This window comes from Lithobates pipiens, unplaced genomic scaffold (assembly GCF_037356315.1).
Source record: "Lithobates pipiens isolate NorthernLeopardFrog02 unplaced genomic scaffold, aLitPip1_a1.2 Scaffold_28, whole genome shotgun sequence".
Taxonomy (NCBI): Eukaryota; Metazoa; Chordata; class Amphibia; order Anura; family Ranidae; genus Lithobates; species Lithobates pipiens.
In genome coordinates, this window is record NW_027507789.1 from 209,729,602 (window position 1) to 209,744,573 (window position 14,972).

The 14,972-nt window shown below is 48.2% G+C and overlaps 1 long non-coding RNA gene across 1 annotated transcript in view; it reads left to right on the forward strand.

Annotated features, from left to right (window-relative positions):
* LOC143934938 (uncharacterized) overlaps positions 1–14,972 on the forward strand; it is a 109,068-nt gene that overhangs the window by 91,100 nt on the left and 2,996 nt on the right. The window contains exons 3-4 of the long non-coding RNA XR_013263442.1: positions 2,718–2,832; positions 11,429–11,584. This is a non-coding gene — a long non-coding RNA (uncharacterized LOC143934938). The remainder of the gene's footprint in view (positions 1–2,717; positions 2,833–11,428; positions 11,585–14,972) is intronic.

The following is a 14,972-nucleotide window of genomic DNA, read 5'->3' on the forward strand; positions in this document are numbered from 1 at the left end:
CAAACAGACTATAAAAAGGTTCCATGAAATAAGTTGAGCCGGCCGGCAAATGGTACAAACACGGCCATGCAAACGGAGCGTGAGAACAGCGCGATGACGTCAGCACGGCGCTCCTCCTAATACGTTTTGTCCTGTTAGGATAAATAGCATTGTAAATAAAATATGTAGATGGAGTTTTTCATTTGCCAAAGCTAGGCTACTTGTGCTTCTCAGTGCATCTGATCTGAGAACTGTAGTGGAGACTTTTAATGGCAACTATAATCACAGGTAGTGTTACTCGCTGTGTCTCTCCGACTTTGTGGTGTCTCACAGCAGTGACACCTATGCTAAAATCAAGAGATGGGGTCTCCTCCAGCCCCTCCCACTTCACATTCCTCACCAGTCAGCTGACCTCTAGTCTCTGCCCCCTAGCCGTGCCGTGAACTGAAGGGGTGGATGTGAAGAGGCTGAGTGGGCGGCCGCGTGCTCCAGGGACAGCCTGCTGGACAGCCACGAAAAGGCTGGGAGAGCAGCGCGGGCTTCGGGAACAGCCCAGGATTTGGTGACCCCTGGCAAATCGTCATTCGACCCTTGAGGGGGTCCCGACCCCCCCCCCCCAGGTTGAGAACCACTGGTCTAGTGGAACTGTCTGAAGCTTGATGTGACTAGTAATTCTCCAACAACTATGGAGTAGCAGGTTTTTGGCCATATTTGCATTAGTACATGCATTAAAATCTCTTTTTAATTATTTATTTTTTAATTGCTGATCTTATGTCCTCACCTACCTCAGAGATATTGTCTGCTGTCACTTTGTCTGTGTGTGTGTGTGTGTGTATATTGTCTTTCAGCCTTGTGATTGTACACTCTTCCTGTCCTCTCACTTCCACCCACTCTTCGTGACTTCTTCTGCCTCTCTTGTTTCTCTTTATTCCTCTCCTTCTCCTCCTTTTCTCACTTATCTGCTCGGCTTTTTCTTCATCGCAAGCCTGCTTTCTCTCTCCTTTGTCATTTTTCAAGGCAGCGATTTCCAATCACCAACGCATGAGCTTATACTATGTTGGTAGATGTCAACAACATGCACCACTCCAGCTTTTCACACATAGGTTCTCTAAATCTAGGCTTCAGAGGGCAGACCCTCTCAACTCACGTGCAAGGCGTTCTATGGAATCTGGGTGCAAGGGATTTTACAGAGCTCCGATTAAAGTGCTTCTAAAGGTTAGAGATTAATCTGGTTCTTTTTTACTTTAATGCATTCTCTGCATTAAAGGGTTTGTAAAGGCTTAAAAGAGAAGTGTGGGTTCGGGGGAATTTCCCCAGTCATACTTACCTAAGGGGATGCAGCATAGATCTGATGCCACATCTGTCCCCCAGCGCCTCTGCACTGAGAACCAAGCGACCGAACACCACCGATGGCTCGGTTCTCACAGCTCCCCGAGCAGAGAGCTGATGACTGTCAGTCAGCATCTCTTTTTTACTTTAATGCATTCTCTGCATTAAAGGGTTTGTAAAGGCTTAAAAGAGAAGTGTGGGTTCGGGGGAATTTCCCCAGTCATACTTACCTAAGGGGATGCAGCATAGATCTGATGCCGCATCTGTCCCCCAGTGCCTCTGCACTGAGAACCGATCGATCGAACACCGCCGATGGCTCGGTTCTCACAGCTCCCCGAGCAAAGAGCTGATGACTGTCAATCAGCATCTCTCCGCTCTGCTCCTCCACGCTTACTGGATTGCTGAGTCGTGGAAGGGCAGCCAGCTCAGGTTCTCAGCGGCTCGCTGGGAGGCTGAGACTGATGTCAGTCCAGGCACCTGGGGGATCCAGACTTTATTGTCGTGATGCTACGGTGCCTGGACTGATCTGTGTGATGGATCACAGGAGTGCAAAACGAATTCCACTCCTGTGACCCAGACAGAGGAGAAGCCCAGCCAAACGAGCTTAGGCTGGTTTAAGGTTTTCTACCTTCATGCATTCTATACATGAAGGTAAAAAACCTCCTCTATGCAGCAGCCCCCCCAATACTTACCCGAGCCCGATTTTCCTCCAGCAATATGCACGAGAGCCTCAGCTCTCTGGGGATGCTCCCTCCTCATTGGCTGGAGCCAATGGCAATCACAGCCAATGAGGAGAGGAGGGGGGAGAAAACTTGTGGCTCTGTGTGTGTGAATGGACATGCAGGGCCTGCTTGGGTGCCCCCATTACTAGTTGTACTTAGCAGGAGGGATGGGCCAAGCGTGCCGGCAAAGGACCAGAGAAGAGGAGGATGGGGGGGGCTGCTCTTTGGAAAACCATTACACAAGGTAAGTTTGACATGTTTGTTATAAAAAAAAAAAAAAAGAGCCTTTTAATATCACATTAAGTTAAAGAATCTTCTGTGTGTGCACCCCCTCCCCCCCCCCCATACTTAGCTGAGCCCAATCTAGATCCAGCACAGTGCCAGACAGCAGCGGTTCATAGGCTCAAAGACAACAACCATTGGCTCCCACTGCTGTCAATCACAGCCAGTGTGTCTTATGGCTCGGGGAGCGACTTGCTATGGGGTATTCGTAGGCAAAGGAGAGGTACCAGGAGCGCCGGCAGGGGACCCACAAAGAAGAGGATCAGGGCTGCTCTGAGCAAAACCAATTGCACAGAGGTGGTAAGTATGACATGTTTTTTTTATAAAAAAAAAAAAAACTTTTAGATTTACAATTACTTTAAAGCTCTTTAAACACTTTAAAGCCAGTGGCATGGTCCTTTGCAGGTTTCAGAAAATTCCAGCCAACTGATGATGTCACGATGACAAGACTGCAGCAGTGGATCATTGTTCTTAACACATGGAAGAGGCGCTGTGGACAATCGCGTGACAGCGGACTCAGGTGAGAAAAAAGGGGGTTGGAAATTTCATAATGGGGGTTTTCGAAGGATGGAGTACATTTTTTATTTATTTTTTACCAGTTTTGGTAAAGTCCAGAGGATCTCTGCCTTCGCCTTGGTCAACACTTTCACTGCACTTTGTTACTTTCTGGACAAAGGGGCCCTGCGTGGCTCTGAAACTTTGCCTTTTTGTGTACCATGTGACCACGATAATAAAGCTTTGGACCTTTCTTGAGGAATCCTTGGTGTGCTGATGACAGTTCTTCACTGTGTGTCAAAGGACACACAAAGTGTAGCCCAGGATCGAGCCCGCATGTGTGCCACCTAGTGTTAGTGTTAACTAAAACAATTGAGATGACTAAAATATGACTTAAACTAAAATGCCATTTTAGTCAAAAGACTATAACTAAAACTAAATTGAAATTTGACGTCAAAATTAACACTGCACTACCACATAAGAATATGTAGGGGGCATCTACTAAGCTGCTAAAAGAAAACAAAAAATAAGAAAAGGGCTTTTCTTATTAACCGCTTCAGAGCCACGCTATAGCAGAATGACGGCTACAGCACGGACCTACTTTGCCAGGAGGGCATCAATAGACATCCTCCCATTCTGGAGCGGCCTGCGTGCCCCCTGCAGGGCGTGTGCGACGCGCTTTGTGATCAGAGAGTCTGAGACTCGCTGGATTACAGATCAGAGTAAGGGGTCGATCCTGACCCTTTACCACGTGATCAGCTGTCAGCCAATGACCGCTGATCATGTGATGTAAACATAGCCAGTAATCGGCTATTTTTTCTCCTCGCGCTTTTTTTTTATTTTCAAGTTCTACTTCTGCTTGTCAAAAAGCAATATATTTGTTTACGAAACTTGGTTTTACTTAAAAAAGAAGTTATATATCACAACGGCTATTATTATTATACAGGATTTATATAGCGCTGACAGTTTACGGAGCGCTTTACAACATTAGGGCAGACAGTACAATTACAATACAATTCAATGCAGAGGGAATCAGAGAGCCCTGCTCGTTAGAGCTTACAATCTAGGAGGGAGGGTCAAGATATATACGAAAGGGTAATAGCTATGGGGGATGAGCAAATGGAGAAAATAGTACAGTAGTTAGATGGAGGCAGGATAGGCTTCTCTGAAGAGGAAAGTTTTCAGGGAATCGCCTAAAAGTGGATACATTTGGAGACAGTCTGACAGATTGGGGTAGCGAATTCCAGAGGATGAGCGAGGCTCAGGAGAAGTCCTGGAGGCAGATACGGGAGGAGGTGATAAGGGAGCTAGAGAGCAGGAGGTCTTGGGAGGAACGAAGAGGGCGATTAGGTTGGTATTTTGAGACTAGGCTAGTGATGTAGCTGGGGGCAGAGCTGTGGATGGCTTTGTAACTTATTGTTAGTATATTGACTTTAGGCTGGGTTCACACTGCAGCGGTTTATGAGAACGGATGTGATTCGCACCGCACTGCAGTGCAAATCACATCCGATCTCTGTGCGATGCGAGTTCAGCCATACAGATAGTATGGCTGAATTCGCATCGCACCCGGCCCAAACTCACACAGGACCCTTTTTTTGGTCCGCAGCAGAATCGGATCGCATGGGTGTTCACACCATGCGATCAGATTCCTGTCCGAGTTTGCAGATCGCACTGCGATATGCGAACTGATCTGGGGGTGTCATTAACGTTTCACTGACACTCCCAGCAGTTCGCATAGGGCAGTGTGAACTGCCGCCGGGAGGTATGCGATGCGGGAACCCGCAGCGGATTCGCGGCGTTCCCGCATCGCTGCAATGTGAACCTAGCCTTAATTAGTTGGGCAAGTGGCAGCCAATGGAAGGATTGGCAGAGAGAGGTAGCAGACACTGTGCGGTTTGTAAGGTGGATGAGTCTGGCAGCAGCATTCATGATGGACTGAAGGAGGGATAACCAGGGAGTGAATCAGGAGCTTTGTGGTTTCATTGGTTAGAAAGGGACGTCGTTTAGAGATGTTGAGGCGGCAAGCTTTGGAAAGTGATTGGATATGGGGCCGAAAGGAGAATTCATAGTCCAGAATAACACCTGGGGTTGTGGGGATGGGTGGATAGGTGGATGGTTGTGTCATTGCTCTTGACAGATAAGTCAGGGGAAGAGGCACAAGGCAAGATGCATGAAGGTAAAAAAAACACGAGGGTTTACTACCTCTTTAATGTCAAAATTACAACTGGAAGTGGCTTCCTATGGTGGCCCACACAGAAGAGACAGAGCAGGTAAGAGCAGCTTAGTATGACACGTTTGTTATTACAAAAAAATAAATAAAAAATATGGGTTTAGAATTGCTTTAACAAACTGGAAGGGGCAACAAAGATTTTATGTCTATTAAAGGAAGCTTATATTGAGACAGAAAAGAGCAGAGGGCACCTCTGAGTGTAAACTGTGCAAACCGGCAGACTGCATAACACCAGCCTCTTGCCTGCCAATCTCTGCCACCAGTGACATGTCCTCCATGGATGGCATGCTGATTCTTCCTCTACTATATGTGAGTGCATTGCTGTAATAATACTTTATGGCGGTTTGCACAGTTTACATTACACTCAGATGGAGGTGCCCTCTGCTCTTTTCTGTTTTATATGTGTACTAGGTTGACTAAAGACCTTGTTCGGGGGAGCTGCCATTTTCCTTTGAGTGACTGTCATATAGACCAGGGGTCTCAAACCCCTGGGCCGTGGCCCACTGCCGGGCCATAGCCTGTTTGCAGCTGGGCCGCGAAGGCTGCACTTGCAGAGGTTCGGCAGGAGCGGGCGAGCAGAGAGATGACATCACCTCTTGCGGCCCGCCTCACATCACAGCTGTTCCACCTACACAGCCGGCCCACGAACGTAACAACGTCTGAGGTGTTGTGTCAGAGCAGAGAGATGATGTAATCTCTCACAGCCCACCCCTGCCCACCACCATCCAATCCTCACAGCCGGTGCGAACACTACACTGAGGTGCGGCAGGCGAGAGATGAAATCTCTCACTGCTCGAACCGCATCGCCACATGTTTCACCCTCACTTGGCAAGTGACAGTCCCCATCTGGCAAGTGATAATCCACATTTGGCAAGGGACAGTCCCCATCTGGCAAGTGACAATCCCCACCTGGCAAGTGACAGTCCACGTCTGCCAAGTAACGAGCTGCATCTGGTGGTAGGCGATCGTGGCAAGTGACACACTCAGGATTCACACTGATTCTGCATTATGGCGAGTTGAACAATTTCTTTTTATTACAATGTAATAATGGAAATTATGCACTTCAATCATCATGACACCATATCAACCATTGTGTTGTGATGATTGAAGCATCAACACCAGCCATTTCCCCAACAAATCGCCTGCGAAAAACCGCATCCCCCCCCCCCCCCCCCCCTCCCCCAGGCCTTAGCATAATTTTCTTCCACACATCCGGTACCCGGTGTCAAAAAGGTTGGGGACTGCTGATATAGACTTTCCCCTTATCCTACCATTTCTATGGGTGGCTACAGAAGCCCCGTAGTCTTTTCCCCAGCTTATATTGAGACACTGTCAGGGTAATGGCCGTAGGACGAGTAATTCTGCCAGTACCCTTCATAGTTGCACCAGGCGCATCCCTGTGCGCACACAGGTGCACACAGATGTGCAACAGCAGGATCGCGCAGACGCACGCGCTGATGTGTGCGCGCTAATGCACATGCGCGCATCGCTGTAATCATTGGCGCCCCCTGGTCTATTTAAGCCTGCTGCTAGTATACGCTGGTTGCTGGATTATCTTCAGCTTCCTGTGTCTCCTGTTCCTGTTGTTTTACCTGCTTCCTGTTATTACCTGGCTTGCCTGACTGCTCTTGTTTTCCGACCTGCATTATACCCCGGCTTGGACCTGACTATTCTCCTGCTCCGCACCTATACCTTGATCATCCTCTCGTGTTTGACCCCTGGCTTGGGTACCGACTCTGTTCTCGATTATCCTGCTGTACCTCATCTCGGACTGATTCCTGTTGTGTATGACCTCTGGCCTGGCTCTGACTCCGTTTCTGGTGGCTCCACAGCTCCATACCTGGGATCTCTCCTCGCATGGTTGCCCTATCAACTTAACCTGCGCACCCCAGCAGCTCCCTGCTACCCAGCAATAGCACTCGGCTACCCATGCACCTTTGGGCACCGTACTCCCTGTCGCATTCCCAGGGTTACACTGCACTTAGCCACAAGGGACGCTCTCTCTGCAATCCGGCCTCACATCCAGGACTTTGACAGACACTGCCATATTTCATACCACAGGAGAGGCAGGGCACATCTTGTTAAATAATTGCACTTTGAGAAAATCATGTTCACTTTTTGGGGCACTGAAAAAGATTGGGTTTTTATATTCTTCTCTTGAATGTCACCACACCTGCTAGAATGCCGTGACATGGACCATATGTAGTACTTTGTTTCGGTTCTGCCAAACATCCTGGACCCAACAGTCCACGTTCAATCTGATAACTGCTGGCAATTCAAAACCGTAGAGCATCACTTTTGGCAGACGAGCCATATTGTGGTACCAGACAGATAATGAATACTTTCCATTGCAGAGGCTTGTTATCACATAACGTGAGGACAAAAAGGAAAATCTTTGTGTTTATCTATAGAAGGACTTATCCTCCCAATTACCTCCTACTTAAATTGTGCCTCCTTTTTTCTGATTATTATTATTATTACTGTCCAGTGTTGCCAACCGCCCATAGATTTACAGGCAGTCTGTAAAAACAGGGCAAATCTTTTGCCCGTAAATGCCCATAAGAGCTGAACAGTACCAGTAAAAATGGCTGCGACAGGCTCGGGTAAAACTGCGCATTCACAGTTCCGTAAATGCCCAGAGACAATCCGACTCTGAGTCCACGCTGCCTGGCCCACCTGCCCACGCTGATGATGTCATGCCGCAAGTTGCCACCGGCCTAAAATGCCTGGAGCCGAGCGGGTTGATGGAGGAGCGTCGGAGTGGACAGTGCAGTGGAGTTGGAGGACTGTCGGCGGTACCAGCAGCATTGCGAGAAAGGTGGACAGCATTGACCCAGCCGGGCTGATCCCCTGGACAAACACACAAGGCCCTCACCAGTGCCACTGGCCAGTAGGGATGAGCTTGTGTTTGACTCGAACGCATGTTCGACTCGAACATCGGCCATTTGTCTGTTCGGCGAATTCAGAAGTTTGTGGACCGTTTGCACCAAATTCGTGTGGCACGAACGGCCCACAATGCACTACGCCATCTCAGTGCATTGCTGGCTCATGATTGGCCAAGCATGCACTGTGACCCCGCATGCTTGGCCAATCACAGCGCCGGCAGCAAGGAGAGCCATAATTGGCCACAGGCAGGATGCCTGTGGCCAATTATAGCTCAGGGGGTTTAGTACACGCCCCACACTATATAAGGCCACCAGCGCGGCGGCCTTGTGTAGTGTGTTCCGGCGTGCAGGGAAAGAGCTAGATAGGCAAGGACAGTGTGTTCTTTTCTCAGGCATCTGCAGGAGTTAAAGTGGGTGTTGTGTGCCTCCAGCACAGTATATACCTGTAGCTACCCTTTTTTGCTGGTGTTCTCTAATACAGGCATCTGCAGGAGTTAGTGGGTATTGTGTGCCAATCACAGCGACGGCAGCAAGGAGAGCCATAATTGGCCACAGGCAGGATGCCTGTGGCCAATTATAGCTCAGGGGGTTTAGTACACTCCCCACACTATATAAGGCCGCCAGTGCGGCGGCCTTGTGTAGTGTGTTCCGGCGTGCAGGGAAAGCGCTAGATAGGCAAGGACAGTGTGTTCTTTTCTCAGGCATCTGCAGGAGTTAAAGTGGGTGTTGTGTGCCTCCAGCACAGTATACACCTGTAGCTACCCTTTTTTGCTGGCGTTCTCTAATACAGGCATCTGCAGGAGTTAGTGGGTATTGTGTGCCACCAGCACAGCACAGTATACACCTGTATCTACCCTTTATTGCTGGTGTTCTCTAATACAGGCATCTGCTGGAGTTAAAGTGGGTGTTGTGTGCCTCCAGCACAGTATACACCTGAAGATACCCCTTATTGCTGGTGTTGTCTGTTGCATATCTTGCATATTAGCCTTTAAAATTAGCATTTTTGATTTTGAACATTCGAGTCCCATAGACTATAATAGGGTTCTAAAGTTCATACAAATTTTCGGTTAGTTTAAAGGTTCTGGTGCCAACCGAACCGGGGGGGGGGGGGGGTGTTCGGCTCATCCCTACTGGCCAGCACTGAGCACACCCTGCCCTGCCTATGCTGGTGAATGAGTGGCATGCATGCATAGAAGCCAACTTGAACTTAGAGTCCTACCACCGGAACCCTGGCCTGCAACATCCATCCATTGCTTGACTGGCTGCTATCTATGTGATGGCACAGGCAGCAGTTACCAGACAAGAATGGCAGTGGTGAGATTGTACAAAACCATTGTATACAATCTCTGTCTTGCTATCTCCTGTATCCTGTCTGCCAGGACTGTGTTTTAGTGAACCGACTATAGGAAGTAGAGCTAATGGCTTACGGTTTCATTAGTTCACTGCTCTAATACTTTTCAAGTACTTTTTAGTAATACTTCTAAAATAATAATTTTTGGCTTCTAATGGTTTTTAATGCCTTAATGTTTTAATGTTTCAATACTTTAATGACTCAATGTTCTAATGTTTCAACATTTTATTTTTTTATACGTCTCTGGTCTGTAATTACAATGTATATCGTATAATACCAACACTTTGTACACATGTGCCTTCTACTACAACCTCAATGATACACACATACATTTGGTATTTATCTCATCTAGAGCGATGTGATGTGGATACCTCTGGAGTAAAGGAGAATACATCACCCACTATGGGATACATCTCCTAATCAGCCACCCCTCTCCATATATATCTACCACTTCCTACAGTCTTTCTTTTACTTTCCACGGCTCTGATGAAGAGGGAACACCTCAAAACATGTTATATCACCTTGATCATTTGCCCCTGTATGGGCATAACTAATTTGTAATAAATAATCAATCTTGTAACCTAGTTTGTATGAATTCATAGTAATTTCTTTCTACTCATCTATTTTGTTTATGAATAAATGATATCACTTTGATTCATGCGTTAGATCACGTGCCTTCCATCCCCTCATTTCCACTCAGCCTCTTTCGGACCACCCCCTGGTCAGTTTAGGCAGCGGGACATGCATGATCGTCCTATACTACTTACCATTCAAAATTACTACTATTTTAGGGGAAAATAGGAGTAAAACGGTAGCCATCTGGAGAAGTTTTTTCCAAGCTAGGAAATTGATAGCAATAAGATGGCAATCGAAGGTGGCCCCTACTGTCAGAAATTGGATTGCTGTTATGAATGAAACCCTCCCCAAAGAGAGAGCGGCTTATGTAAGGAAATGTAACCTCAAAGAGTTTATTAGAATGTGGGAGCCTTGGTCAAGGGGAAAGCATGGTGGTATATTGAGTAAATAAAATATTTAGGGATAGCCGGGGGGAGGGGGGGATTTAAGAAGTAAGTTGGGCTAACAAACCTATTGCCGGAAGTCAAAAAAGGGTGGAGGGGATGACCCTCCTTCTCGCGCTCCTTTTGTTCAATCAAAGACGGGGTGGGTTATAACGCCCTGGGAAGACTATCAGCGGCTAGATGCTTCGTTAAGCCGCTCTCTCGTTGGTTTTAAAAAGGAAGGGTAGAGAGGGAAAGTAGACGCTGGTTCCCGTCTCGTTCTTTTCCTCTCTCCCCGGGTGTGCTATACTTTGTATTTTGTCCGCCATCCTCTGACCGCCTCCTGTATCCTGTCCGCCATCCTCTGACTGCCTCCTGTATCCTGTCCACCATCCTCTGACTGCCTCCTGTATCCTGTCCGCCATCCTCTGACCGCCTCCTGTATCCTGTCCGCCATCCTCTGACTGCCTCCTGTATCCTGTCCGCCATCCTCTGACTGCCTCCTGTATCCTGTCCGCCATCCTCTGACCGCCTCCTGTATCCTGTCCGCCATCCTCTGACTGCCTCCTGTATCCTGTCCGCCATCCTCTGACTGCCTCCTGTATCCTGTCCGCCATCCTCTGACCGCCTCCTGTATCCTGTCCGCCATCCTCTGACTGCCTCCTGTATCCTGTCCGCCATCCTCTGACTGCCTCCTGTATCCTGTCCGCCATCCTCTGACCACCTCCTGTATCCTGTCCGCCATCCTCTGACTGCCTCCTGTATCCTGTCCGCCATCCTCTGACCGCCTCCTGTATCCTGTCTGCCATCCTCTGACCGCCTCCTGTATCCTGTCTGCCATCCTCTGACTGCCTCCTGTATCCTGTCCGCCATCCTCTGACCGCCTCCTGTATCCTGTCCGCCATCCTCTGACCGTATCCTGTCTGCTATCCTCTGACCGCCTCCTGTATGCTGTCCGCCATCCTCTGACCGCCTTCTGTATCCTGTCCGCCATCCTCTGGCCGCCTCCTGTATCCTGTCCGCCATCCTCTGGCCGCCTCCTGTATCCTGTCCGCCATCCTCTGACTGCCTCCTGTATCCTGTCTGCTATCCTCTGACCGCCTCCTGTATCCTGTCCGCAGCCTCTAATCATCTCTTGTTTTTTATCATGTCTGCAGTCTCTGGAGAGGAATCAAGAGTGAGAGCGCCGCTGTGATGGGGATTACAGGAGGAGTCAGAGGTGTGTGGACTGTGGAGAGGAGACTATAGGATAGCACCAGAGCCACCAACCTGAAGCCATCTGACTGAGCCCTGTGCAGTGCACCTGAGAGGAGGTCAGTGACAGTGCCCCCAGGCCAGTCTGAGTTCACTGATGTTAGGGGGGAGTGAATACAATAATGTAAAGGGGCACTGATATAAAGGTTCCCCCTTATATCAGTAACCCCCCCTTAACTTGGTGTATTCACTCTGCAGAACGTGGTCTCTGGTCACCAGAGTTCCCCAAATCCCCCCCCCCCCATCCCCTTTACATCAGGTGGATCCTGATGTAAAGGGGAACTCTGATGTAAAGGGCAAAGCTGCAGACCCTGATGTAAATGGGAATGCAGTAGACTCTGATGTAAGGTGGTCTCTGGTCACCAGCGACCCCCTCTTACATCAGAGTTCCCGTTAGATCATGATCTGCAGCATTCCCCTTTATGTCAGAGAACTCACTGTAAGGGGGAATCCTGCACACTCCGATATATGGGGGAATTCCTTGCTGGCTGGGTTATAATAATCTGACCTTCATGTAAGTAGGTTTATAGTTTAAATAATAACACTTGTGCTGTTTAGCACTGAAAACTGCCATTTTAGGTAGTTTTTTGCAGTGTCGGCAAAAAATGCGGCCCTGTAACACGGTTACTGTCACATTTTAACCAGTTGCCGACCGCAGCACGACGATGTACGTCGACAGAATGGCACGGGCAGGCATATGGGCATACCTGTACGTCCCTGCCTTCCCGCGGGTGGGGGGCCCGGTGCCAGCGGCGGTCGGAATCCGTTCAGGAGCGATCCGGGATGAGGGGGCGGCCATTCGGTTATGGCCACCCCCTCGCGATCGCTCCTGATGAATGGAAGTGCAGCGTGACATCACTTCCTCTCCTGTAATATAAAAAACACAGGCAGAGGAAGTGATGTAATCTCTCCTCCGTGTTGGTATTTTTCGTTCCGGCACCGAGGAGAGAGGATCAGTGAGTTGCACCAACACTACACAGTACAGTTGAACATGCCAGGCACACTCTCACCCCCCCTTCACCCCCCGATCACCCCCCCAATCACCCCTGCACCCCCAGTCACAGTGACACCAATTGCATTTTTTTTTTTTGCATTGGTGTCATTTGTGACTGTAATAACTGTTAGGGCAGTTAGGGTTAGCCCCCTTTAGTTCTAGGGTACCCCCCTAACCCCCCCCAATAAAGGTTTAACCCCGTGATCACCCCCCGTCGCCAGTGTCACTAAGGCTGGGTTCACATTGCAGCGGTTTATGAGAACGGATGTGATTCGCACCGCACTGCAGTGCAAATCACATCCGATCTCTGTGCCATTCGAGTTCAGCCATACAGATAGTATGGCTGAATTCGCGCCGCACCCGCCGCAAACTCGCACGGGACCCTTTTTTTGGTCCGCAGCAGAATCGGATCGCATGGGTGTTCACACCATGCGATCCGATTCCTGTCCGAGTTTGCAGATCGCACTGCGATATGCGAACTGATCTGGGGGTGTCATTAACATTTCACTGACACTCCCAGCAGTTGGCATAGGGCAGTGTGATGCGGGAACCCGCCGCGGATTCGTGGCGTTCCCGCATCGCTCCAGTGTGAACCCAGCCTAATAAGCGATCGTTTTTCTGATCGCTGTATTAGTGTCACAGGTGACGCTAGTTAGGCAGGTAGGTATTTAGGTTCGCCGCAGCTTTTTATAGCGCCAGGGACCCCCATATACTACCGCATAAAGCCCCCTGATTGCCCCCTAGTTAACCCTTTCACCAGTGATCACCATATAACTGTTACAGGTGACGCTGGTTGGTTAGTTATTTTTTTATAATTTCAGGGCACCCGCCATTTATTACCTAATAAAGGTTTAACCCCCTGATCACCCGGCGGGTGATATAAGTTTGAGGGTCAGATAAGGTCTGCGTCGCCCCAGGCAGCGTCAGGTTAGTGCCAGTACCGCTAACACCCACGCGCAAAGCATACACCTCCCTTAGTAATATAGTATCTGATCAGATCTATATTAGCGTCGCCAGCAGTTTAGGTTTCCCAAAACGCATTGTTAGCGGGATCAGCCCAGATACCTGCTAGCACCTGCGTTTAGCCCCTCCGCCAAGCCCAGCCCACCCAAGTGCAGTATCGATCGATCACTGTCACTTACAAAACACAACGCACATAACTGCAGCGTTCGCAGAGTCAGGCCTGATCCCTGTGATCGCTAACAGTTTTTTTTGTAGCGTTTTGATACAGTCGCTGACAGCCTAGGTGCTTTTTTACCTGTGAGTCTCACTAGTGTACCCCTAAATTTAGGGGTGTCTACTTTCCAAAATGGGGTCATTTGGGGGGGTTTTGTGCCATCTTGGCATTTTATGGCCTTCAAAACTGTAATAGGTAGTGAGGAGTGAAGTCAAAAATTTACGCCCTTAGAAAGCCTGAAGGCGGTGCTTGGTTTTCAGGGCCCCGTACACGGCTAGGCTCCCAAAAAGTCCCACATATGTGGTATCCCCGTACTCAGGAGAAGTAGCAGAATTTATTTTGGGGTGTCATTTCACATATGCCCATAGCATGTGTGAGCAATATATCATTTAGTGACAACTTTGTGAAAAAATAAATAAATAAATAAAAGTTTGTAATTTTCCCGCAACTTGTGGCAAAATATAAAATATTCCATGGACTTAACATGCCTCTCAGCAAATAGCTTGGGGTGTCTACTTTCTAAAATGGGGTCATTTGTGGGGGTTTTGTGCCATCTTGGCATTTTATGGCCTTCAAAACTGTAATAGGTAGTGAGGAGTGAAGTCCAAAATTTCTGCCCTTAGAAAGCCTGAAGGCGGTGCTTGGTTTTCGGGGCCCCGTACGCGGCTAGGCTTCCAAAAAGTCGACCACATGTGGTATCCCCGTACTCAGGAGAAGCAGCAGAATGTATTTTGGGGTACAATTCCACATATAACCATGGCATGTGTGAGCAATATATCATTTAGTGACAACTTTGTGTAAAAAAAAAAATAATAATTTTTTTTTGTCATTATTCAATCGCTTGAGGCAAAAAAATAAAATATTCAATGGGCTCAACTTGCCTCTTATCAATTACCTTAGGGGGTCTACTTTCCAAAATGGGGTCATTTGGGGGGGTTTTGTACTGCCCTGCCATTTTAGCACCTCAAGAAATGAGATAGGCAGTCGTAAACTAAAAGCTGCGTAAATTCCAGAAAACGTACCTTAGTTTGTAGATGTGACAACTTTTGCGCAAACCAATAAATATACAATTATTGACTTTTTTTTTACCAAAGACATGTGGCTGAATACATTTTGGCCTAAATGTATGACTAAAATTGAGTTTATTGGATTCTTCTAATAACAAAAAGTAGAAAATATCATTTTTTTTCAAAATTTGCGGTCTTTTTACGTTTATATCGCAAAAAATAAAAATCGCAGAGGCAATCAAATACCTTTAAAAGAAAGCTCTATTTGT